Source organism: Thermobia domestica, chromosome 1, assembly GCF_964235325.1.
Source record: "Thermobia domestica chromosome 1, izTheDome1.hap1.1, whole genome shotgun sequence".
Classification (NCBI taxonomy): Eukaryota; Metazoa; Arthropoda; class Insecta; order Zygentoma; family Lepismatidae; genus Thermobia; species Thermobia domestica.
In genome coordinates, this window is record NC_137454.1 from 385,799,257 (window position 1) to 385,823,829 (window position 24,573).

At 37.2% G+C, this 24,573-nt stretch overlaps 1 protein-coding gene across 1 annotated transcript in view; it reads right to left on the bottom strand.

The window, feature by feature from the left end:
• Window positions 1-11,938: 11,938 nt before the first annotated feature.
• Window positions 11,939-24,573, bottom strand: part of LOC145665000 (uncharacterized) — a 36,592-nt gene continuing 23,957 nt past the window's right edge. Inside the window, exon 2 of the mRNA XM_081732187.1 lies at window positions 11,939-12,484. The gene's annotated coding sequence lies outside the window, so the exon portion shown is untranslated. The remainder of the gene's footprint in view (window positions 12,485-24,573) is intronic.

Genomic DNA, 24,573 nt, shown 5'->3' on the forward strand with positions numbered 1-24,573 from the left:
AGGGCCTAAAATTGAGTGGAGTACTCCACACTCTGTGGAACTGTAGGAAAGGAGTGTGGAACTACAGTTCTTAAAGTGTGGAGTGGTATTAATGTGAGTACCTTACTTTTCTCGGATTATGCATTTACACGCGTTTAGTGTGTCAAACTAAGTCTAACTGATACAATACATTCATTATGCAATGGGTTACTCAATTCCATGTAACTGTCAGTATATGACATTAAGCCAGAGTTAATATGTATAGGTGCCTCCTAGATGGCAGAGAAAACCATTGTCAATTTTGAGGTGAAGGAACTGTTTAACTATATTTAGTTTTCAAACGTTTTCGGTTGCATTCATATAGTTTTAAAACATGCAACTAACTGCACGTTTATCTGTTGTTTCAATAGGACATTACACTTTTCCGATATAACGAAATGTATTGTTTTGTAGATAAAAATTACACGATCCTTTGTATCCGTTATAGAAATATGTACTACCAGAGGTAACATACATCAATAACCGCCAAAAATTTAGCCGAAGCACCGTAGACTCTCAACAACCAATCATAACCCAGGAAATATTATCCGTTCGTAAGTTTCATGGGGAAAAAAATCTCGCTAGCCGGCCCGGGTTAATTCTTTTGTCTATAGATCAGTGTTCACTGTTTGGTGAGGATGCTTTGTTGTCTTTGGTAAAGTAATTTCATTACTTTATAAACAATAAGAAAATGGAACAGAGGAAGGAAATAAAGAAACAAAAGGGCCTTTAGTTCATCTTTATGCCTGTAGGCTGACACTGCAAGGCGCATCTTGCTGGTTTTCGATATTTTATATATAAATGTATATATCTTTTAGAAATAATATGCAAATAGAACTAGTAAAAATACCAGGCCTGGTCTTAGTTATATTTATATTTTATTAACAGTTGATTTATATATATATATATATATATATATATATATATATATATATATATATAAGTAGTAGCATATTTAGGTAACTTGTGTATTGAATTGTAAATTACTTGTATTTTATGTATGTCTAATAATTTCTTTAGGTGGAAACACTTCTCGCTGGGGGTTTGCAAAAGCGATTTTTTTCCTCTCTTTTCAAGAGAAACCTTTGGTTCCTCGCACTCCGCGGAATGTCCCTTAGTTAGTAGCCGTGGACTGCTATAAATACGGACGAGAATTAGGTAACAGGGCTAGTCTCGCAACAGGGCACTATTCTTAGTCTCTCTTGTCAAGACCCCAGGAGTCTCGCAAATATACGAACTGAAACATCTCCTCAGTTACCGGGTAGTGGTGGAAGCATACAGGGGACAAAGTGTACTTCAGTGCTACCGGTGCCAGCGCGTCGGACATTCGCAACGAACGTGCTGCGCCGCACCCAGATGTGTTAAATGCGAACAAGGACACCTCAGCACATTGTGCCCGAAGACCATCAGGGAAACTCCACCAAAGTGCACAAACTGTGGTGGGGATCACCCAGCGAACTATCAAGGGTGCCCGACACTAAAGGCAGCCAGAGCACGACGAACTCAACAACGATCAAAAACTGTGCCAACTCCCCCCGACCCTACCAGCGATACCACAGACAAGACAACTCCCACTCAGAAACCACAAGACGACAGAACTACGCTGGAGCACTCACCAGTGACCCCAAACCTCCCACCCCCAACCAAGGACAGACGGAAGACAAAGCCAACAAGAAAGCGACAGATGACCAAACCACGGACCAGAAAAACGCCACCAACCCACCAGGAGACACAACCTCCATCATGGACATGATCAGGGAGATCAAAGACCTGTTCCAGGGGCTCAATCTGCGGACGTTTCTGGAGAAGATCAAGACGGGGCTGAGGAAGATAGCCGAAGCAACAGATCCGGTCACCAGCATCACAACAATGTTCGAAGTCATCGCAACCCTGGTTGATGATGGTAGGGACTAGGCCGACAATCTCCCGTGACCTCAGGGTCGTCCATTGGAATTTTATTTTATTTTATTTTATTTTATTTTATTTTATTATTATCTATCACCTATAACAGAGCTTGAGCTCCAATTACAATAGGCATTATAACTATGTAATTAGTAATATGCAGATTTACGAACATACATCACAACATACATAAGCTATCACATTGTACAAATAATCAATATATAATATACATATTCGAAATTACATTGTACAAATAATGCGGAGGGAATCCGCACACAAAAACACACCCTCGAAGACTTCCTTCAGAGAGAAAGAGTTGACATCGCCCTTATCTCAGAAACACTCCTAAAACCTCCAATCCTCTTCAACCTTAAAAACTACACAGTTCACCGAACCGACCGCCCAGGGACCACCACCAGGGGCGGTACAGCAATCATCATCAAGAATCACCTTCCCCATGATCTCCTTCCTCCCCTCCAACTCCAATCCCTTGAGGTCACGGGCATCACACTCCATTCACCTGAGGGTCCGGTCAAGATCTTTGCAGCCTACAGGTCCCCAACCACCCGACTGGCGCCGCAGGACCTCCGCATACTACGCCAACAAGGACAGAAGATACTAATTGGGGGCGACCTCAATTGTAAACATCCTGAATGGAACTCGAGGACAATTAACGAGAACGGCAACATCCTTCACAGGGCCCTCAGGCACATCAACCTGCTCCCGGCCGCACCGAATGAACCAACCCACTATCCCCGCCATGGAGGAAGACCAGACGTACTGGACATGGTACTTACCGCCAACCTCGCTCTCCTGGAAGGACCAACAGTCATCCACGATCTGAAATCAGATCACATACCAGTGATTCAGACACTCGCCATCCGCCACCACATGAAAAACTCCGAACTCCCGCACATCACCACCATTGACTGGCAATACTACAGGCAGCTGCTGGCAGAAACAATTAACCCTCGGCTCCCCGTGAACAGCCCAGAGACCATAGACGAGACAGTGACCACCATCACCACCCAAATCCAAACCGCACTCAGACAAGCCACGACCACCAACCCCATACGACTCCCAGCTCCACCACCCGAAGAACAACGCACAACAGTCCTGATTCACCTCAAGCGTTGGGCCAGGAAGCAGTGGCAACGCACCCGTCACCCCAACTTCAAGCAACTCTGGAACAGCCTCACCACCAGGGTCAAAAAGAGACTGCTACGGTTAAAACTACAGGCCTGGAACCAGCGACTCCAGGAACTTGACTCTCCCAACCGTGACTTCTGGCGGCTGGTGAGAGGGTTCACCAAACCATCCTCAGGACCTCGGAACTACCTCAGGCAACATGATAGGCATATGCCTGCTATGTAATTGTGCTGTTAGGGATAGTTCATCACTATATTATAGTTCATTTGCAAGCCTATCGTGAAAATTTTTGGGGCAGTAAAAATTTAGGAGGGACCGACCCCCCTAGACCCCCGTGGATACGGGTTTGGTGGAACGTAAAACTTATATCTAATTTCATTTCATTTTTACTGTAGTATTAAAAAGTATAACCTTAAAAATAAGTATTGGCAATTCATAGTTATCAAATATTAGACTAATTTTATAGAATTATTATTATTATTATTATTATTATTATTATTATTATTATTATTATTATTATTATTATTATTATTATTATTATTATTATTATTATGTTGATGCAGAATGCCTTTCCGGGGTCAACTTTTACTTGTGCCCCTCTTTAGGCAGTTTATGTAGCGTTAAACCTCCGTAATTTGCATATGTTGTATATTTATTGTATTTTTCACATTATTTATGACAGAATTTTTACGTTCCGGTTTCACTTCTCAACTATTTAAATATATAATAAACTGCTATAGAATAACTTTCTCCTTTCATTACAAAACAAAACCAACATTGCTGATTTCCTATTTCTATATTGTTTAATGCTAATGAAGTAGAAACCGCTCCCCGTTGTCTGGTTCTGTTTTTTTTTTTTTTTTTTAATAGTTCTGAATGAAAGAGAATACAAAGGTGACGATAGGGTAATTTGTAAGAAGTTAACGTAACGGGAAATGCCATAAAGATCGTGAACGAAAAACTCCATATCTGTTCGACGTGATCGATTTCGCTGTCTGTTTAAAAACTTCGTGATCAACTGCCTATGGAAGTGTCCAACAACTAACATCAGCTGGAGTTCAAACACGATGTGTTCTGCTCAACAAAAATAGCTATTTCTTTTTCATCAGAGTTCGTGCTTCATACTTAAAAGAATAGCATTATGATTTATTTTCAAATATAGCGTATAAAGCTTATAGGTAAAATATTTTTTCTGTTAAGTGATATATTATATAGTTGTTTAATGATTATCAATAGCAATTAATCGCGTCAAATGGAAATCGAATTTTACTCCAACTCTTCCGTATGTAGTTGGAAGTTTGGAAAAAATGATAATGGAAAGGGTATCTTTCAGTTTTAAGACCCACGGTTATGAAGACTAGGCTAAAGGAGACGGTGATGATGAGAAATGAATGCGATGGTGGAATGTGTTGTTGAGTTGAGTTTATCGTCCCGTTTAACAGCGAGGCTATATGAGACGTGAACCTACTGATTAACGTGAAATTAGAACCACATGATTCGTGGCTAAGCGGTTAGCGTACGCACCTTTGGCGGGGTAGACTCGCATTCGATTCCCGGCGGAAGCTTATATGGTTGGGATTCCACTTTAACTAGTAGATCCTGTCTCATATAGCCTCACTGCTGAAAGGGACGTTAAACTCAAAATCCACTCCATCGAACCACATGAGCTCCCGCCAGGAATCGAACACGGGTCTCCCACGCCAAAGACGCGTACGTTAACTACGTAGCCACGGAGGAGCTCGCAATAGTAGAATGAATAAAGTGAGAAAACGGCAGAACCCCGAGAAAATCCACGAATACTGTGTTTGTCCACCACAAAGCCCACTTGGTGCGAGCTAGGATCAAATCAGGGACCCCATACACCAGAAGTGAACGCCTTACCACTGAACCCCCGTTCCCCCATTTGGAAGGTTGGAAATGGTGTCTTGTTGTTTGTTTTCCAGTTTTCCAGCTTTTATATACCCTCGAATTATCGAGATAACATTAAACTTTCATTTAAGGCATAACAAGAATTCCTGTTTGTGTTTTCCTATTTCGCCTTTCAACTTAAAGGAAAATTTTGTGTTTCGATGCACAACAGAAAAACGAATCGCAAACATATCTGCTTGAAGTTGACAATGTTTACAGGAAGAAACTTAAATGGATGTGTTTAGATATGTAAATTCAGGTAATAAAGAATAAACTCCAAGCACGTGAAATAGATATACATAAATGCAGGGCCGCCCCTAGGTAATTTCCAGTCCTCTGCACTGGCATCATTTTCTCCAGAAAGAACAAATCTAAAAACTCATGATTTTAAGTATGTTCCCTCCAATCTTGGAACTGGGGGATTGTTCCCCCAAATAATCCGATTTGAAATGTGTTTTTTTGGGGAAGAAATTTGATTATTTGTGTCCGGTCGCCAGAAAGGAAAGTGAGATGAAATTAATGTCCACTCAGAATAAGCCTCAAATCTGCCCACCTCCCAATGTTGAAGACAACTCTGCTCCCCTGATTCTCCATTGTTTTCGACTACAGAAATATTTTGAACATCGCTATATATATAATTTGGAAACGATCTTACCCGTCCCCCCCATGTTGAAGACAGATTTGCGCTGTTGCATACATACCTGTCGTTTCTCGTTTCTTTTTGTCCATGAACTTAAAATCCTGGGCAAGGCTTGCATAAACTTCTCCCATGCTTTTTGCTTTTCAATTCTGTCCTTGAAAGAGTCTGTTATCTTATCCCATATGCAAGGTCTACATTCCACAAGTTCAATAAGGGTTAAAATATCGAATGGAAAAATTCTTGCCATCTTAAAATCTACACTCTAAATACTATGACGCTTAAATAAGCGTACAAAAATCGCGATTTTTTTAACATATAAAATGAATGTAATATTGTTACATATAAATGGAAGGTCTCATGTAACGTATAAATTAAGCACAATGTGACGCTTAAGTGAACGTAACAAACTTGATGTATGTTACATATAAACAGAAGTGTCAACCGTTACCATAAATAGAATTCCCATCGTTACATATAAATAGAAGAGGCCTCATGCTGGTATATAGGGTATAAAATTTAGGTATATTTATCGATAAAATTCAGCTATCGATAGCTATATAAAATTCAGACTTTCACTCAAACAACTACTGCTTACTTACTATTTATCGTAAGGTTATGGTTGTTAACTCGTTTTTTCCAGAAAGCATCCTTTCCAACGGTACCACTCGCTTGTCCGTACACCAGAAACGGGAATATCAGGGAAAACCGGGAAATTTTTCAAAATTTTTACACCCCTCTGGCCCGGGTCTATAGTAGGGATCTGATTTTTTTCAATTACGTAGTTCTGTACACAATACGATTGCGAAATTTCAATCTTGTATCTTAAAAACTAAGGGCGAAAATTTTTTTGAAAGTCTGAAGGTGACCCATTTTTTATACATATATATTTTAAAAATTTACTGCGTCATTACTATTTGAAATAGAGCCATGGTTCAAACGCTATTCTGTTTTTCAGTATAACGAGCCCTTTCCATCGGTTATTGTTGTTGATTTTGAGTTTAATGTCCCGTTCAGCAGCGAGGCTATATGAGACGTGGACCTACTGATTAGCGTGGAATTCGAATCACTTGAGCTCCCGCCGGGAATCGAACCCGGTACGTTAACCGCTTAGCCACGAAGGAGCTCCCCTTCTCAACGGTATCACTCACATGTCCGTATCATACACCTGAACCGGAAAAATCTAGAAAAACAGGATTTTTCTGAAAAATCGTCCCCTCGGAATAGTTGAGCCCATCAGGCTCGAGCCCGCGTTCACGTAGGAGTCCCCCAAAAATTGAGAAATACTCAAAGGTGCACACAATCAATATGCAAAATTTTAATCTGATATCTTGAAAACTAAATAAAGGCATGACATTTTTTTTTTAAATTTGTCTTAAGAAAAAAGTCACACGCACCGCCAAGTTGACCATCCAGTTCCAAAATGCATCTGAGTAAAAGATAATACTATGCAATGGTAACTATAGTTATCATAAATCCAAAAAGGGTTAAGTATAATGTAAATAATCCAAATATAATGTCTAATTATCTACTTTGTTTTGTTGAAAGGAAGTAGTGCTCAAAAGAGGAACCTAACACACTCAAGAAAATTGATTGGTATACCGTTTGCCCTTAATTAAAAAAAAAAAAAAAGAAAAAAAGCGATACCAATCGAATGTTGGCTAGGTTTTTCTTAGAACTATTCCCTTTCAGTAATGTGGCAGAGGAAGCTATGGTAGTACAGAAAATTTAGACTATTTACTACTTTATCTAAGAATGGTATTTCATACAGACATTGTCACCAGGTATACCTATGAATTTCCTACTAATGTATTATTAGACGTGATAAATAAATCTCGAGAATGTTGTATTATAGAATATCTGCGGTAATTAACAAGATAATGCTGAACTTAAACATTTATTTTAAAATGAAAATGTGGAATTCGGGTTCTTACCTTGAGAATATTGTGATGCTCAGAAAACAATGCTCCACACACTCCGAAGCCACTTTGTTGAACTCAATTAAGCAGTAGGAAAAAATTGTTTAGCAGCTGGATTGCTCATAGAAACCAAGTTTACCATTTGTTGAAAAAAAAAAAAAAAAAACTCTCGACACTGTTGCTTTTCATCACTGTGGTAACAAAGCAAGATACATCCAGCCCTCGCGGTTCAGGCGGTAACATTTCGTATAGTGCTAAGAGGTAGTGAGGAGGTCAATTTGTTAAATCCCACCGCCAACCATCCTGACTTAAGTTTTCCAGGGTTGCCCACAGTTTAACCAGGCGAATGCGGGAATGGTACCGTAAGAATGACCCTGGCCAATACCATCCTTGGTCTATACTTTATGCTGGCCAGAGTAGAGGTCTGCACGGGCAGGAATTTTTAGCCCGAGCCCGGCCCGGCCGGTGAATTTATAATGTGAGGCCCGACCCGAATCCGCAATTTGTTTTAGTATTTAGGTCCGAGCTTGTGTCATAATCAAATGAGCCCGAAATAAGCCAGATTACAGCAACTTAACAATGAAAGCAAAATTGTATTTTTATTTACAGCAATATTTACAGGTTGGATTTATGTAGTTCCTGGCAGTGGCGGCGTAGGGCAAACTGGGGCCCGGGGCCAGTCAATTAGATCGGGGCCCCTTTTCGAACAATCGTGATTTATACACTTCTACGTTTGACATTCATTTACATAACCATTCTTTCTGTATACTCCTCCCCCTTTCCCGTTGGTGTGTGTGTTTAGATTATTTTAATCTGGGATATATTAAACAAATGGGGGTGACATTCAGTATCCCTGTCTATTTTTTAATACTTAGAACCGCCTTCAGGCTGGTATCTAAAAATAAAACTGGACCAAGACTATCATTGCATATTGTTTTCTTTTTTATTCATTTTTAAACAAAGGACACGATAGAAAAAGGATTAGGGATACAAGGGTAACAGAGACTACAACCCAGGACAAAAATAACATAATCTTAAGAACAAACAGAACGTAACAATCAATAATGCTACACCTATATTAGCCTAGTATCAACGCGTACTATAATTAGATAGAATAGTGAAAGTAATGCTCCTAACAATACATTTAGAGTCAAATTTACGTACGGAACGTAACAATGAGCTGATATTGCAAAAATTGCAAATATTATAACCGATGCGATTTCTAAATGTAAGCTCTATGTTTTCTAGAATATTTTTGTTCGGTTCTCGCCTTTGGTGTTTCTCCTGCACAATTTCTCATATGGTTGTTTATTCATAGTTTCTCCCTGTCTGAATTGACGCTAGATGGATTTTATTTGATTAGATTTTTCTTCTACAATTAGCCCCCTTCACTTTAACATTCGGTTTCTCTCCAGTGATCATACACAATAGTCAAATACTTTTTTTTTCCTTTACCGAACTATCCGTAAATAATGGATAGAATACCCTGCGTGTCTTCTTCATTCTTTTTTTACTAGGTTTCTCTCCAGTGATAATGTACGTTCTATTTAGTCCCACTGATTTTGCCGAAGTATCAATGAATAGTTAAGCACTAGAATACTTCTCTCTTGCTTGTCCTTTTTACTATTGTTTCCAGATTTTACACTTGTTTTATGATTATATTATTTTGTATTTAATAGTTCAGTCATGTTTATATTATGTTACTTATGACTATTTCCATTACCACTTACTAACGTACTTAGTGTTACAATATATTATAACAAACATTCCTGAATATATTGAATAATTGGGGATCTGTATAATAGATTAAATGTGTGGGCACAGAATTCTTCTACGGGTTATACCATCCTACTTTTCATTACCACCTATCACCAGTCAATTGACAGATCTTGACGGCTTTTTATTACTCTTTTGGTACTTTTGTATTTTTATTGCCTTTACTTGAAACATGAAACTACTTTCGACAGTACATCCACTACCATATTAGCCTGTGTTCCACCAACATTCAGAATGATACCTTTTATGCTTTGGTAGCTGCGAAAGTCTCAACTATATTATCAAAATCCAAAGTGGATGCTATTTCATTTTTGATAGAAAGAATGGCTAGATTCGTGAATCTTTCTTGACCCATTGTGGAACGCAAGTATGATTTTATCAATTTCATTTTGCTGAAAGACCTTTCACATGATACGACAGACACAGGCAGTGTTATCAAAATCTGAAGAACGGTTGCCAACCTTTAGTAAATTTCAAGCCCCATTGATGATACATATTTCAGGATGCCTTGTGGGGAAAAGTAAAGTTGTTCTTTAGCTTTCTGAGTACACCTTAGTAAACGGATTATATCCTTACAATCCTGAAATAATTTTAAGCCATCCAGGTCATTCGGGTAGAACAAAACAAAATCATAGCAACATGGTTTTAGACTTTCCTTGCTCTCATCATCTAGCTGTTGCACAAAGTTGGCCATAGAACACAGGAATGCAAATCTGTCTTTCAGTTCATGCATCTGAGTAAAATGATCCTACATTTGTTGTCTCATTTCATCTAGAATTTCATTGATAGAGCGCTTCACTTCGGAATGTGCAATCAGGGGTTCATTCTTTGCTTCTCCAGGCATGCATCTCTTTCTTCTACTGTGCGTACCCACAGTTATGTTCTATACCCTGCAACTTCCTTCAGCTGCGGATAAGATTTCCTTGCCCAGCTCAAGTCTCCAGGTATCAATGGTGTCAACCAGGCTCTGTAACTGAAGGAGAGTTTGATTGAAACGCATATCCTGAGATTGAAGACATTTTTGAATCCGATCAATATATGAGAGATGTGCAGACCAGAAATATAGTAAAGCGATAAAGTTAAATCACTGGATGCTTGCAAGAAGAAGACCAGCATCTCCTCTAATATCAAGCGTTTCAATCGAAGTGTCACGCAGATCTTCCAACAGATTAATTACTTCATCCAATTGATTAGATTGTGCCTTTAAAGCATCTGCTTTTGAACTCCATTTAGTGTCAGTTTCATGTTTCAGACCAATCTTTATATGATTTTACAGCACATTCCATCGGTGAGTAGATCTAGGGAAGAATACCAACAAACGTTCCATTACTCCAAACGAAGTGACCGCCAGAACGTTAACATGCGCAGCATGTAAGCCACAAGGTTCAATGAATTATTCTTACGAGGAACGAAAATGGCCAAAGGACTTATATTCCGTATCAAAGTTGGAACTCTTGTTTTCTTATTGAACATTTTCTTTACTCTAAATTTGTGTGCTATAATGTAAATTCATACGCTAAAAAACAAAGAGGAGAAATGGGGAAAACAGCTATGCAAAAGGGTTTCGGTCCCTGAAAATTCGACTTTTAAAGACAAAATTTTAAAAAAAGACAGAAGTGAATCAGCGACTATAGCGTCTGCACTAAAGAGCTTTTAGTTAGCAACATAATGCTAGTACCTTAATAAAGCATTATGTACGTTGATCCCTTCTTTCTACCCTTCTCTTAAACTGATATATGAATGAATAAATAAATAGTGATAGTTTAGGAAGCAGGCTAGCAGACGGGACCCCATTACTTGCATCATAAGACCTTAGAATGTAAATAACACAATTAACTTTGACTTTCATTATATTTTAATTTACACGCAGCTTTTCCTTTAAATTTCTCTGAGGTTATTGAACAGAGTGAAACTTTTATTTTATTCGTATTTCAATACACATACATTGTTTCCTTTAAGTTTCTTTGGGGTCCCAAGAGAGTAAAACTTTTATTTTATTATTTTTTCACCTACATTCAAATTTTTCTTTAATTTTCTTGGGGGCCTCAAGAAATTGAAACGTTTGTTTTATTTTTCTACCTGCATTCATCCTTTTCCTTTAAAATTTTTTTGGGCCCCCCAAGAGTATGAAACCTTTATTTTTCACCTATATTCAAAGGTTTCTCCTCTAAATTTCTTTGGGAGCCTCCAGGATAATGAAACTTTAATTTTATTTATTTTTAATCTACATTCAGTTTTCTCTTTAAATTCCTTTGGGTCCCCAAGAGAGTGAGGCTCGAAGCTTTCAGCTTATACGGAAATCCAGCATTGATTAGCTTTATTAGAAATATATTTGTGTTGTTTCATGCGTTATTTGGTGTAATATTGATTGACAATTAATTGCGTTTACATTTAAGGAAGATATGGATTATAAACCTTGACGGCCCTTCTACGGCTCATGCTAAAAAGGTTCCTTAGTAATTATTTTTTACCTACTGTCGGGGGCCCCCATAATGTGGGGCCCGGGGCGGGGGCACCGCTTGCCCTGCCCTTACGCCGCCACTGGTTCCTGGATATACTGATAATGGTGTTATTCGCTTTCAGTCGCAGAGCTAATTTCAAGCAAATTCAATTGATCTTTCTTGTACTTTATGTCTCGTGAGCATTGATTGTTTTCTATTGACCTTTAATTTAAATATTTACCCGTTTACAAGTTTTCAAGGGAACTTTTCACGTGACTCTGTTAAGATTTTTCCTTGTTAAATATCGTGAGATCATTTACTGTTAGAAACAATGAAAAATATTAATCGGATAAACATAAAAATAATACACAAGCAATAAGTGAAACACTGTTTAAGTCAACTAAATATCACATTCATACTTTTACACTTTTAGAAACTTCACAACTTCAGGAACTTCACAGTTTCAAAAAGTCTTTGCGACATCAATTGCTTAGGAAATTTTTGTCGAGTTACGACGCATTGTAAAAAGCCCTGAATTTGACCGTTTGCACTTGGATAGTTCAAGTTGTTTACGTAATAGACTGTTAGTAATAGTACTGTCCCCCTTAACTCAGAGCATCCTTGTTCCAAATTAATAATTTCTTCAGGACCACAGTATATTTCTTTCTTTGTGCCAAAAAAAAAAACACTGTTGGTCCTACAATACTCTTCGTCTTCTGATGTATGCCTGCCTCCTGCAAGTAAAACGATAATAATTTAATATATAGTGTATTTGGAAGAAATTTAAACAGATAATTTAGTTTTTAGTAAATACTATGTACACTCCGCATAAAAAAAATGCGACAGCTAACGCCGTGCAGCTAGGCCACCCAATATACACCTTCTTATCCCATAATCGTGTCTGGTAAAGAGGCCCCTTCTCTCTCCTCCTTTCTTCTCTCCCATACTAAAATTAGCTAACAACATGAACGCAATTCTAATTTCAAACTACACATGTATTAGTATCGATAAAATGAAATAACAAAACCAAGGCGAAACAAGATTCATGAGTTGATTTAGGGAGAAACTGAAACACACACAATGAAAAATTGAAACCAATGGATGTCTATTACACAGAGGTTCAGAAGTTAGGCAGAGAGAGAGAGAGAGAGAGAGAGAAGGCAAGAAAAGAAGAAAAAGAAAAGGGAGAACAGATAAAAATGTGGAATTTTAAACTTAGTAAGAAAACAACCTAACATTATAAAGTTCCGTTATCAGAAATCCAACAGTTGATGCACAAGTTCAGTTTGTTCTTTGAAATAAACAGCGTGATTTATTGCTGCGGAAGCAGTTTCCAAGCGAACAAACGTATAGGTCTTACAGATTGTTTCTTTGTCCGCATTCCTAAAGACAGTGGCGGCGATTGGACGTTGAAAGTGGGGCAAGACATGATCTGAATATTTGTACATCAATGTTAGTTTTCCTGGTTGGTGCTAACACTGTTTGACGAAAGGTTGTATAACTAATAGGGTACTATCTTTTTTTTTTTTCAGTTAAAATACCGTATATCGTATTTCATATATTGACAAGAGCAACGCAAATAGATACTAGCCCTTTGTACTCTTAAACAACGAAAGTGTAAGAAGAAATTTGATTCCTTGCTCATGAACATCTTAAAATTCTGTCTGGAAAATTGTGTGATCAGATTATTTAATAACAAAATTGCAAAATAAATAGAAAGGATAATATTATATTCTAATCATAGTAATGAATAATGAGCCTTGTTTTGTAGAAGTTATATTGAAACTGGGGACTAATGAAAAACTTATATTTTTAATTCAACACATACTATTAAATGTATGTTATTACTCTTAGAAAATGAAAGACAGTAAAAACTACAAGCATACGACATTTTAAAAAAATACTTTTGCAGCTTTCCGAAACATGTTCGTTGCCATTAGGTGATGTTTACACTTTCTTGGAATACATCAAAAAACAATAGTTCTTAGAATCACTCCACACTCCAGTTATACAAAATAATACTAAAACCTAGAATTATGTTGAATTCACTAAATTTAATTGTATATACACTCGTACACCCCTAAACACGACCACTTCACTCGTATATTACACTGCAAAATAATGGAAAAGGTAGAAGTTGTTTCTTATTACTCTCTTTTTAATTAATATTCCTTACTATTAAAAAAGATACATTTATGAACTGTCGATTTTTTTTGCAATTAAAGAGTAATTTGCAAAATGTTATCTGAATTAGTTTCAAGTCGGCTGACTAACATATCGAGCCCTTGTAAGAATAAATGAAAGTACACTGGAATGATCGCTCTCCAATAGGTTAATTTTTGAGCCATTTTCCGAGGCAATTAAAACGCAATTCCTGTAGCTTTAATTCCATGGGAAGACAACCAATACGTACTCACGTAGCGGTACATATTATATGGCATCATTTTTTCTAATACATACAAAAACTTTGCATTTCCAAATGAAACTATTGTTACGATACTATACGTCGGAGGTCCCTGGTTCGATTCCATCGACGGACTTTTGGATATACAATATCTACTTCGCTGGATTATTTTTTTTTTCTTTCCTCGGAAAGTTTAATTATGTAGTCTCAAGCTTCCTAGAAGCATTTTTGTATACCTTTGTGTTTTATTAAAAGATAAGTGCAATAGCAGATTCCTTTAACCTCATATTAAGTCACTACCCTTGTTTGTTTCCTACCTTTGTGCAACTTATCAACTTTCTACTTGTGTCTGGCTACGTTTCCATTTCTTGGCAGTGTCACTAGTCTGCGTTTGAGGACATTGCTCACATTCAACTTATTTGTAAATATTTCGAGCGCCCAGTTAGCTCTTCTTTAGCTGACTCATTGGATTGTCCCAACTAAAAGTTATTGTCTGGTAACTACGTCAACGATTATTAAGTGTGTATTTTGTATTTTCTACTTTTCGCTGAGGTTTAGCTTTGCACTTGAAATTCCTCAGAAAATACAATTCAGGATTGGAGGTGAATTCCCCAGCGTGTGAGGTCTTCGACTCTCAAACGTTTTGACTCATGTGACGTCACGAACACGGTGTCAGGAGGAGGTGAGTTATGGAGTGACCATATTTGGTATTGAGGAAATCAGGAGGTGTGGTTTGAGACCTCAGTCCGGGAAACAAAACTGGATGGTGAGTGTTTCTCGGGGTACTTCGTTTGGAGTTGTAAGAACAGCAACGAGCCAGCGAGAGGGATAGGAGAAGAATGAAGTTACTATCTTTGAAGAAGGTACTGTTTATTTCGTCGAAACAATAAGTGGCTACGCCAGACTAATTACTCTTATACTTAATTTTCCTTACCTTATCTGCTGCACTTTTAAAAGCAAATTTGAGTATGAGTTATGATTTCTAAATACCATGAGCTACATTTCCCACATGCTTTAGTTGTAGAATTATCTTTCAGATGAGATTTATTTTTATATTCCAGCGCTAGCTGCTGGTGGTGGAGAAGATACCCCAAAATCTAGTCATCTATCGGCCTCATAATGACCAAAGGGATAGACGAAATCAAGCTAAACATAACTACTATTTAGTCATGTTTCACTATATACATTACTGGGTCACTTCAAACTAAGTGGGGACAACTGACCCTGTTACCTCCCCCCTAATCGCCGCCCATACCTAAAGATCACTTTCTCTGACGTCAACGTACACGTTTTGCATTTCATCATCCTGACTTTGATTCATTGAACTAGGAATTCAATGACCGATTCCTTGAAACAAAACTACAGAGAAAACACGTCGTTCGAGTTGATCAACCACCGTTACTCGTTAGCATGCTAACGGATTGAGTTCACCAACGAATTCAGCTGAAATAATTGCTGTAGCTATCTATTGGGAAGAAAAAAAAATCCAAGATTCGCTTTTGTTCAAGAATTATCGTGTGGGCTAACGAATAGACGGACGTTTTAACATTTCAATATCCTAATAAATTGTACTCTTGCGCCATCCTAATAAATTAAAAGTCAAACGTTACAAAGATGCAACAGTAGTCCATTAACAATGGAGATTTTAATGTACGATACAACGAATCATTCATTACCTGTAATTCTAAGGAATTATTTTCCAATGATGAGCCATCAACATTCTTGTTTGGACTTTAATTTCCATTGTTATAACATAGCTACTTAAACTGTTGAAAAAAAAAGAAAGAAAGAAAGAAAGCGTGTTCCTTGTCTGTTCGTGTTCCTGAGTCGCTAATAAAATTCATTGCTTAATTGCAAATCGTGATAGTCATACGTAATATAGAAACTATCCAACGAGGTTAAATGTATCTTGGCTCCTTGAAATGACAGATTTGAGAGATCCTTCGAAAACGATATAATCAGATTGATATTCATTATGCGTAATGTTCCCACAATATGGTTGAAAACAATGATTTTTTTTTCAATGATGTGTGTGTGGAGAAACCTTTATTTATTATGTTTAGAAGCACAATAAGGAAAGGCAATATGATACAATCGCAATTTGCTCATGCAGAGAATCTCAGCAATTACTTTGTACTGTAATACATGTGGTTCTCAGGTCAGTGGAACTCCACGTGTTAATGATACCAATTCTTTACAACACCTTTCGAATGAAGAATGTGGTTTCTCGTTTACTTGCTGTGCTATTATAATTCTGCGTTAAAAGAAAGAAAAGATTATTTACAGTATGCTGCTGTAAACCGAATGAAATATATCACTTTAAAAAGTACAGATCAGTTCCGTTTTCAGTTTTCTTCTCTGTTTCAAAATATTGCAGAACTCCTTTAAATATTTATGGTCAGTGGCGTAACTACAATGCAGCGAGTGGAGCAGTTGCACCAGAGCGCACAGTAAAAGGGTACAAGGGCGGGAAAAAAAATACGGAAAACTGTTCCTTATGTAAAAGAGCTTTGAAAACATTTCAAAAGGTACCATAGGCTATGACTGTAGCAGTTAATAGGCAACGTTTGATACCTGCGGCGGATCCAGGAATTTTTGAGGTGGGCGCAAGTAATAAACTTGGGACATTTTTCGATATTTGGTTTGCTAACTAAAAATGTGGACTGCAGTGCTTCATAGTAGTATTTATCTATCGCAACGCATATTTTCGAAATACACTCAGCTTTAGCCAGAAGGCATTAGGTTTGGCAACATCGCACGGAAACGAATGCTAAATTGCATTCTAACCCGTTCCTACTACTACTACTATTATTATTATTATTATTATTATTATTAATAATAATAATAATAATAATAATAATAATAATAATAATAATAATAATAATTATTATTATTATTATTATTATTATTATTATTATTATTATTATTATTATTATTATTATTATTATTATTATTACTTTTGCTATGGATCTGTATAAGTACAAGGGCAAACTTATTTTAATGAAAGAAGGTTAATGAAAACTTTAAAAAATAATCGTTAAATCACTTTTTGAATATTATTTTAATCTTATTTTAACGAAAGAAGTATTATAAAAAAATTTTAAAAATAATAAGAAATACTTTTTTAACGCAGGATTGGAACTCACGCCAGCAATCGATTTTCCTTACTAGTATGTTGCGCTAGCCCACTCGGCTACCAGGGCCAACAACACCTAGCATTTACTTTGTGCAATATTTATGTCATGACTCGTGATCGCGATATGAACGTCATTCATTTTTCCTACATTGTTGCCAAGAGTTCAGTGTATTTCGAAAATATGCTATCGCAAGAGCTGAAATGCAGGGGCAGGGGGCGGGTATGAGTAAATCAATGATCGAGATCCATCCAAGGCGCTGTAAAACTAGTTACGCCAGTGTTTACCGTGCCTGTCTGTCCGAGAGAACTACCTCATGAACCACTATCAATCTTTGCTACGATGTAGAGGCCCGAAGCTAGGAATCTAGTTCCTTGATCGAGGTGATTTCAAACCGGAAGTAGTAGAACCATTTCCTGTTTGAACGTTGATCACTATAGAACGAAATAGTAATAGATAGCAAGAAGCGGTTTCCTAGAATTCGATTAAACGTTCTGAAAATACAATTCAGCTCCATCCTTAACTCTCTACTCAACCAAGCCCGGCTCTAGACAATTTGCCGCTCCATACAGTGGCATCATTTTTCGCCCCACCCCCGTTTTCTCCAGAAAGAACAAATATTAAAAGGCGCGATTTTAAGTATGCTATCCTATCATGAACAGCCAAATAGAGAGAAAGGCACTCGCACTCAGAAAGGCCTAAACACTATAAATACAATCTCATCATGTCTGCTTTTTTTCTTTAAATGTTAATATATTGTATTGTATTAGTGAAAGATAAAGCAAACACACTTACAAAGGAAAGTTAGTAATCCTTTTTATAGAATTCAATATCAAGCTTCAATCTCAATATATCAGTTTGCAATTCCAGTGCAACTAGATTTGTTATCTTTATTTCTGCATCTGTTAATTTTTTTTAAAGACTTGTCTCCACCTTCAATGATAAGGAACTTGTTAGTGACAAAGATAAAACTAGTTTTCGTATCAAAACCGTGATAACTAACTAAATGCAATTGTTCGCTACTGTCCGAGAATTCAGTTCTTGTATTTGACAACAATGAAGCAATTCATGCTAGGATTTGTTTGACCATTTGCTTTAGCGCTGTCCATGTCACCTTAAATTGATGCGACCTAAACATGATTTATGAATGTAGCAATGCCACCTTTGTAAATTTAACTACCATCATCATGAAGTATGTTTTCACGAAACAATATTTATTTTAAATAATAAAGTTATGACAAATTTTGACGCCCCGTGCAAATGCACACGTTGCACATATGGTAGAGCCGCCCCTGACTAAAACCGGAAGTGATAGAAATTCATTACAGCTTCCGGGTTTTCAATATTCATATTGATAGATCAAAAATGATTATAAGGGAAAGCGAGACGTGGTTTCCTGGTATCAATTAGGTGTCAAAACAATGTATCCTATTTCCACTGTCATCTCTCCACTTAGACCGGAAGTGTAGAAATCTAGTCGATTTCAATATTAATTGAAAATATATCACTCCATACAAATTAAATTCCTTCATGTGTTGCATCCATGATATTAGTAATGGTTTAATTTCGAGTAAGTGCTATCTATCCGACGAACTGACTACATTTTCTTTGTAGAGTCCCTGTTATTGTGTGTGCGTGGAGTTGCTGAGGCAGAGTATTGGAGTGCTCCTTTTATTTGTCTAGTGACTAGTGTGTATGCCTTTGGTCACAAGTCCTAGATTCAATTTCATGTGGAAGAGCATCAAACACACTACAGTCATCTTCTTTTAAACTTCAACTCTTCCTCAAGGGTGCCGATTTCTCTGTAAATTTGGGGGGAGCATTCAGATGCAGAAGGTATATATATATGAGGATTTTAAGACAAATTGCATTCAAATTATGCCAAATATTGTAAATTCATAAATACAATAGGAGGCCCACATGAGGTTTGGGGCCCCCCAGGATCGGGGCCCTTGCTCTTCCTATATAACCTAACCTCTCACAGAACGTAAACACAAAATAAAGTGTCATAAAGCGTATTCTGACAACAATGCAAGAACAAATATACAAAGCATTTGTGATTAAAGACACCTCAGAAATTGTCATAATAATTTAGTGCATTGCATGACACTGGCGCAAATCCCGGGGGGACAAGGGGGACATGTCCCCTCCAATCTTGGATCTGGGGGGACTGTCCCCCCAATAATCTGACTTAAAAAGTGCTTTTTGGGATAAGTGTGATGATTTGTGTCCGACTGCCACAAAGGAAAGTGAGATGAAATTGGTTTCTCTTGGGTTTTTCCATTTTTAATGAAAATGAAGGTGTGCGACTGTGTGTGACGCAACCTGATGTGAAATCTTATCTCCTCCTCTCCCCTAGGCCCTAGAACACGAAGAGTATATAGACTATCCAATGTCAGTAGAACACATCTTTTCAGTAAATGCGCATTTCATCTATTTGTAGTATCAGCCTAGGCATCTACTCATGCTTTGTAAGCCAACTCTATGGCCTATGGAACCCGGAGGTTCGATGCCGCATTCACAAAAGCTCTCCATTGACTTCTATCCTTAGCCAACTGGATCCAGTTTCTACTTTGCATTCCTATTTTTGCGAGATCCATCTTAATATTATCTTCCCATCTGCGCCTACGTCTTTCTAATGGTCGTTTTCCGATTGCTCTTACCGCTAACACTTTAAAAGCGTTCCTACTTTCTTCCATCCTGGCTATATGTCCTACCCTCCTAAGCCTCCTAGACTTGATGACCAACAATGTTTGGTAAACCGTATAATTTAAGTAGTTCCTCGTTATGAAGTTTCCGCCATTCCTTATTCCCGTTGCTCTTGGATCCGAATATTCGTCTGAGGATTTTGTTCTCAAATACTTTTAGTTTATGTTCTTCCCTCAGAGTAAGCTACCATGTTTCGAAACCATACAGAACAACAGGCATGATTTTCGTATTATATATTTTAAGCTTCAAATTCCTCGACAGAATTCGCGACGACAAGAGATTTTGAACTGAATAATAACACGAATTCCCTGTTTTTAGTCGATATTTAATTTCTTCGTGAATATAATTTTCGTCTGTTAATATTTATCTTAGATTTTTGAAAGTATCCGCTTTATCAAAAGTATTATTTAATATTTTAACGCATTCATAATTTGCCGTGTTACGGTCCCGACGCACTTCCATGTACTTAGTTTTCTCTGCATTTCTTTCTATTCTTCTCATATCATCCCCTATTAAATTTACATCATAACCTGCTGAACTCCGTTCAACTCTAGGCCCTGATTGCTATCTTTGATTTTCCTTATAGCGTATTCCAGGGCAAAGTTAAATAATAATGGCGACAACGCATCTCCTTGTTTCAGGCCATTCTCGACGTGAAAGCTCGTGGCCAAACATTTTCCTAACCGGACTTTACTTTGGGATTCATTTAAACATGCTTTAATTAATCTAATTAACTTTTTCGGTATTTCAAATTCTGTAAAAACGTTGTATAATATTTCTCTCCTAACCGAGTCGTAAGCCTTTCTATAATCAATAAATAGTTTATGTACCGGGCTACTGTATTCCCACTTCTTTTCGAGTATTTGGCGAATGGTAAATATTTGGTCGATAGTTGATCGACTTCGTCTTATCTGCGTATGGGGTCAATCTTGCCAATAGAATGTTTGAAAGGATTTTATAGGATGTTGACAGAAGAGAGATGCCTCGGTAATTATTACAATCAGTTGTGTCGCCTTTCTTGTGGATTGGAACAATGATTGATTCTTTCCACTCTTGTGGCAATTTTTCCTTGTATTAGATAAGGAGGACGAGCTTGTGTATCTTGTTCCACAATTTTTCGCCTCAAGGTAAAATTAACTCAGCCGGAATTTCGTTTACACCAGGAGATTTGTGTTTCTTTAATGTCTTTATAACGATTTCTACTTCTATTTGGTTGGGATCTGGAATATACAGTTCTGCGGTACGTATATCCCTTTCTCCCCGCACATTAGTTTTTGGCTGCGTGTTAAGCAAATCGTGAAAAAAATCTTTCCATCTATTTAAAATGCTATCTGTATCAGTGATAACTGTTAAATGAGCTTTCTTTTAATATAAGCACGAAGTTGATAGCCTTAAATTCGTTGATCCCTTTATACATGTCCCGAATGTTTTTATTTTTACTATTATCTTCAAGTTCCTTAATTTTAGCTTTCAAAAAATTGCGTTTCTTTGTTCTAAAAGTTTTGCAAGTTTCCCGCCTGATGTCTATGAAATTTTGTGTAGTTTAGAATAAGCCTGAAACCTGCCCATTATCCAATGTTGAAAACAACGAATGGCGTATTTAGGATTTTGTTTCGCGGGGCTATGCCCAACACAAGGAAGGAAGTGGGCAATTGCTCACCTGAGTTTGAGAATTAAATATTATTTTAATTTATGCATAAATTGAAGTTATAATGGCAAGAATTGCAGACCGATAAATCCTATATGATATGATACAAAAATTTAGGAGTGAATCTAACCCTTTATTCTATTTACACAAGAAAAAGGAAGCATCCTCTTGGCCTTCCTAATTTCCGGTCCGGGGCTAATTATTCCCCCGTTTTGATTTTCTTTAATTCAAACATTTCCTTCTTTTAAAAATAACTAACCGATATAATTTTTCCCTTTGTTATAATAACTAAAGTTCTGTCATGTTGATATCCGCGCAAGTTGCTGTGGAACACCAGTTTCGCTTATCAACTCCTCTTACTTTTGGTGTTACTGATGACGGCCGACTTCAATCACAACTGACAACGGTCGATAATGTATGATAAACGAAATAAGAACAAAAAGACGCAGTTCTTACATGGAATGAAATTTTGATAAATACAGTATTATTTCTGAACAAAGAGCATAAGAAAATGGAAAGTCAATGACATTCTTAGAAATGGTAAGAAGGATTATTGTTGTGCGTGAAATGCGAAAAACAAACAAATTTTTCTCGGGGGGAGCTTGAGCCTAGTCCGATAAGCGCCCTAAATATGCCACTGAAAACAATTCTGCTCCACTGATCCTGATCCTCCACAGCATTGTTTTTCAACTTCATAAATATTTTGAACATCGCTTTTATATATATATATATATATATATATAATATGGGAACGGTCTTACCCGTCCCCCCCAATGTTGAAGACTGATTTGCGCCGATGTTGCATGATACATGTAGCATTACAAAAGGCACACCTGGAAATTCAAATACAAGACAGCAGACGGAAGTGTAACTCACCGATTTGAATGAAACTTTGAATGCTTGTAGAACATCGAAAAATAATCAACACGTATTTTTTCATGTTGCCAATGGTGCTGGTTTAAGAGTAGAAACCGCCCTTTGAACGTTAGAGGTGGTCTCCAAACATAGACAGAAAATAATCTTTAATGTAAGAAAACATAGTGCAAGGGGGTTTTAGGACAGCTGATTCAGAATCTAACGCCAATATTACAAAATTCAAAATGGCGGATCCAATACGGTGATTACAATTACAAAAAGTCTTCTGGTTTGAAATGTTCTGCAGATAACCAAGAATAATTACAGTTTACAAGAATTACTACGAGAAGGTTGCAGACCGATATGAAACCCATTTCTATGCTTATTTTAACGGGCAACTTGATTAAAATGGGCCTCTGCAGCTCTCACTATTCGGGGTGCTTATTTAAAGTAAGTCCCCCTCATTTCTCACTATTCGGGGTGCTTATTGAAAATGGGTGCCTCAACTTTCACTATTCGGGGTACTTATTTATGGTGATTTATAGTATATTTCTTATAAATCTTATTGGTATGCGTGGTAAAATATATATATATATATATATATATATATATATATATATATATATATATATATATATATATATATATATATATATATATATATATATATATATATGCCGTTATTTGGAAGAAAAAAGCACCTGTGTTTGAAATTCCCGTAACATTTTGTTTCAAAGATTATACAGCGTTTTGCTATTTATGCACAGTTATTGAAGTAGTAAGGTGTACGTGGTGTAAACAATGTTTATGTATCACATACCGTTTTTACGGAATATCATTGCTATAAAACGTTTTCTCAATACATTTGTAATTATAATAATTGAGGATATATGAAGTTCTGACATAGTGAGAGACGAGGGGATTCACTATAGATAAGCACCCCGACAAGTGAGGAACGAGGGCACTCACTATAAATAAGCACTCCGATTAGTGAGAGGCGAGGGGACTCACTTTAAATAAGCACCCCGAATAGTTATAGGTGCAGAGACTCACTTTAGTCAAGCATCCCGTTAAAATAAGTACAGAAATGGGTTTCAAATCCGTCTGCAACCTTCTCGCAGTTACCCCTGCCAACTATAATTGTTCTTGGCTAACTACAGAGCATTTCAAACCAGAACATTTTTTGTAATTGTAATCACCGTATTGGATCCGCCATTTTGAATTTTGTAATTTTGACGTCAGATTCTGAATCAGCTGTCCTAAACACCCCCTTGCACTATGTTTTCTTTTACTTTAAAGATTATTTTCTGTCTATGCTTGGAGACCAGTGACGTAACTATGGGGGCAACTGGCTTGTGCCTCCGGGCACCATATTGGGAGGGCAAAAAAATGGGCAAATATTTGAGGGACCGTTTTGGTTTGGTTGCTCAGGGGAGCGCTAAGGCGAGTTCTTTCCCCGTGTGACAACTAAAGTCTTTCCAGCCTTAGAACAAAGTAGACGTAAACAAAGCGAAATGTATTACTCCGCAGCTCAGACGTGGTTCGGTAGCGAGAAACGAACAGCAAGATCGTCTGCTTGCTTACTGTCGTCGCAAATTTCCGAAGTGTAAGGCTACGGTTGGTTGGTAAATAATTAACGCACTGACACTGACTACTGCTATGTTGGAAATATGTATTTGACTTAAATTCTAATATAAACGTGATTGCCTCTGCTCCTGTTGTCCTCATTCGTGCTTTAAAAAAAAAAAAAAAAAGAAAGAAAGAAAAGAAAGAAAGAAAGAAAAAAAAACACGAGACGAAAATGGATTATTGTCACACATTGTCGCCATGAAACTCTGCATTCTATAATAATTTTAAATGAGTGGGGAAGGCGCGTGAATGCATACGCATGCGCAGTAAATACTATATGTCCAGATACGGGTGAGGTTGAAATAAAGCTACATCTGTTGTTAAATATTATAAATATTGCGTTTACTGTCACAAACTGCAGGATAACTTCAGATATTTTCATTTGAAATTATTATTTTAGTAGGGATTATATTACGGTAGGATACTAGTGCAGTGAGACCAACA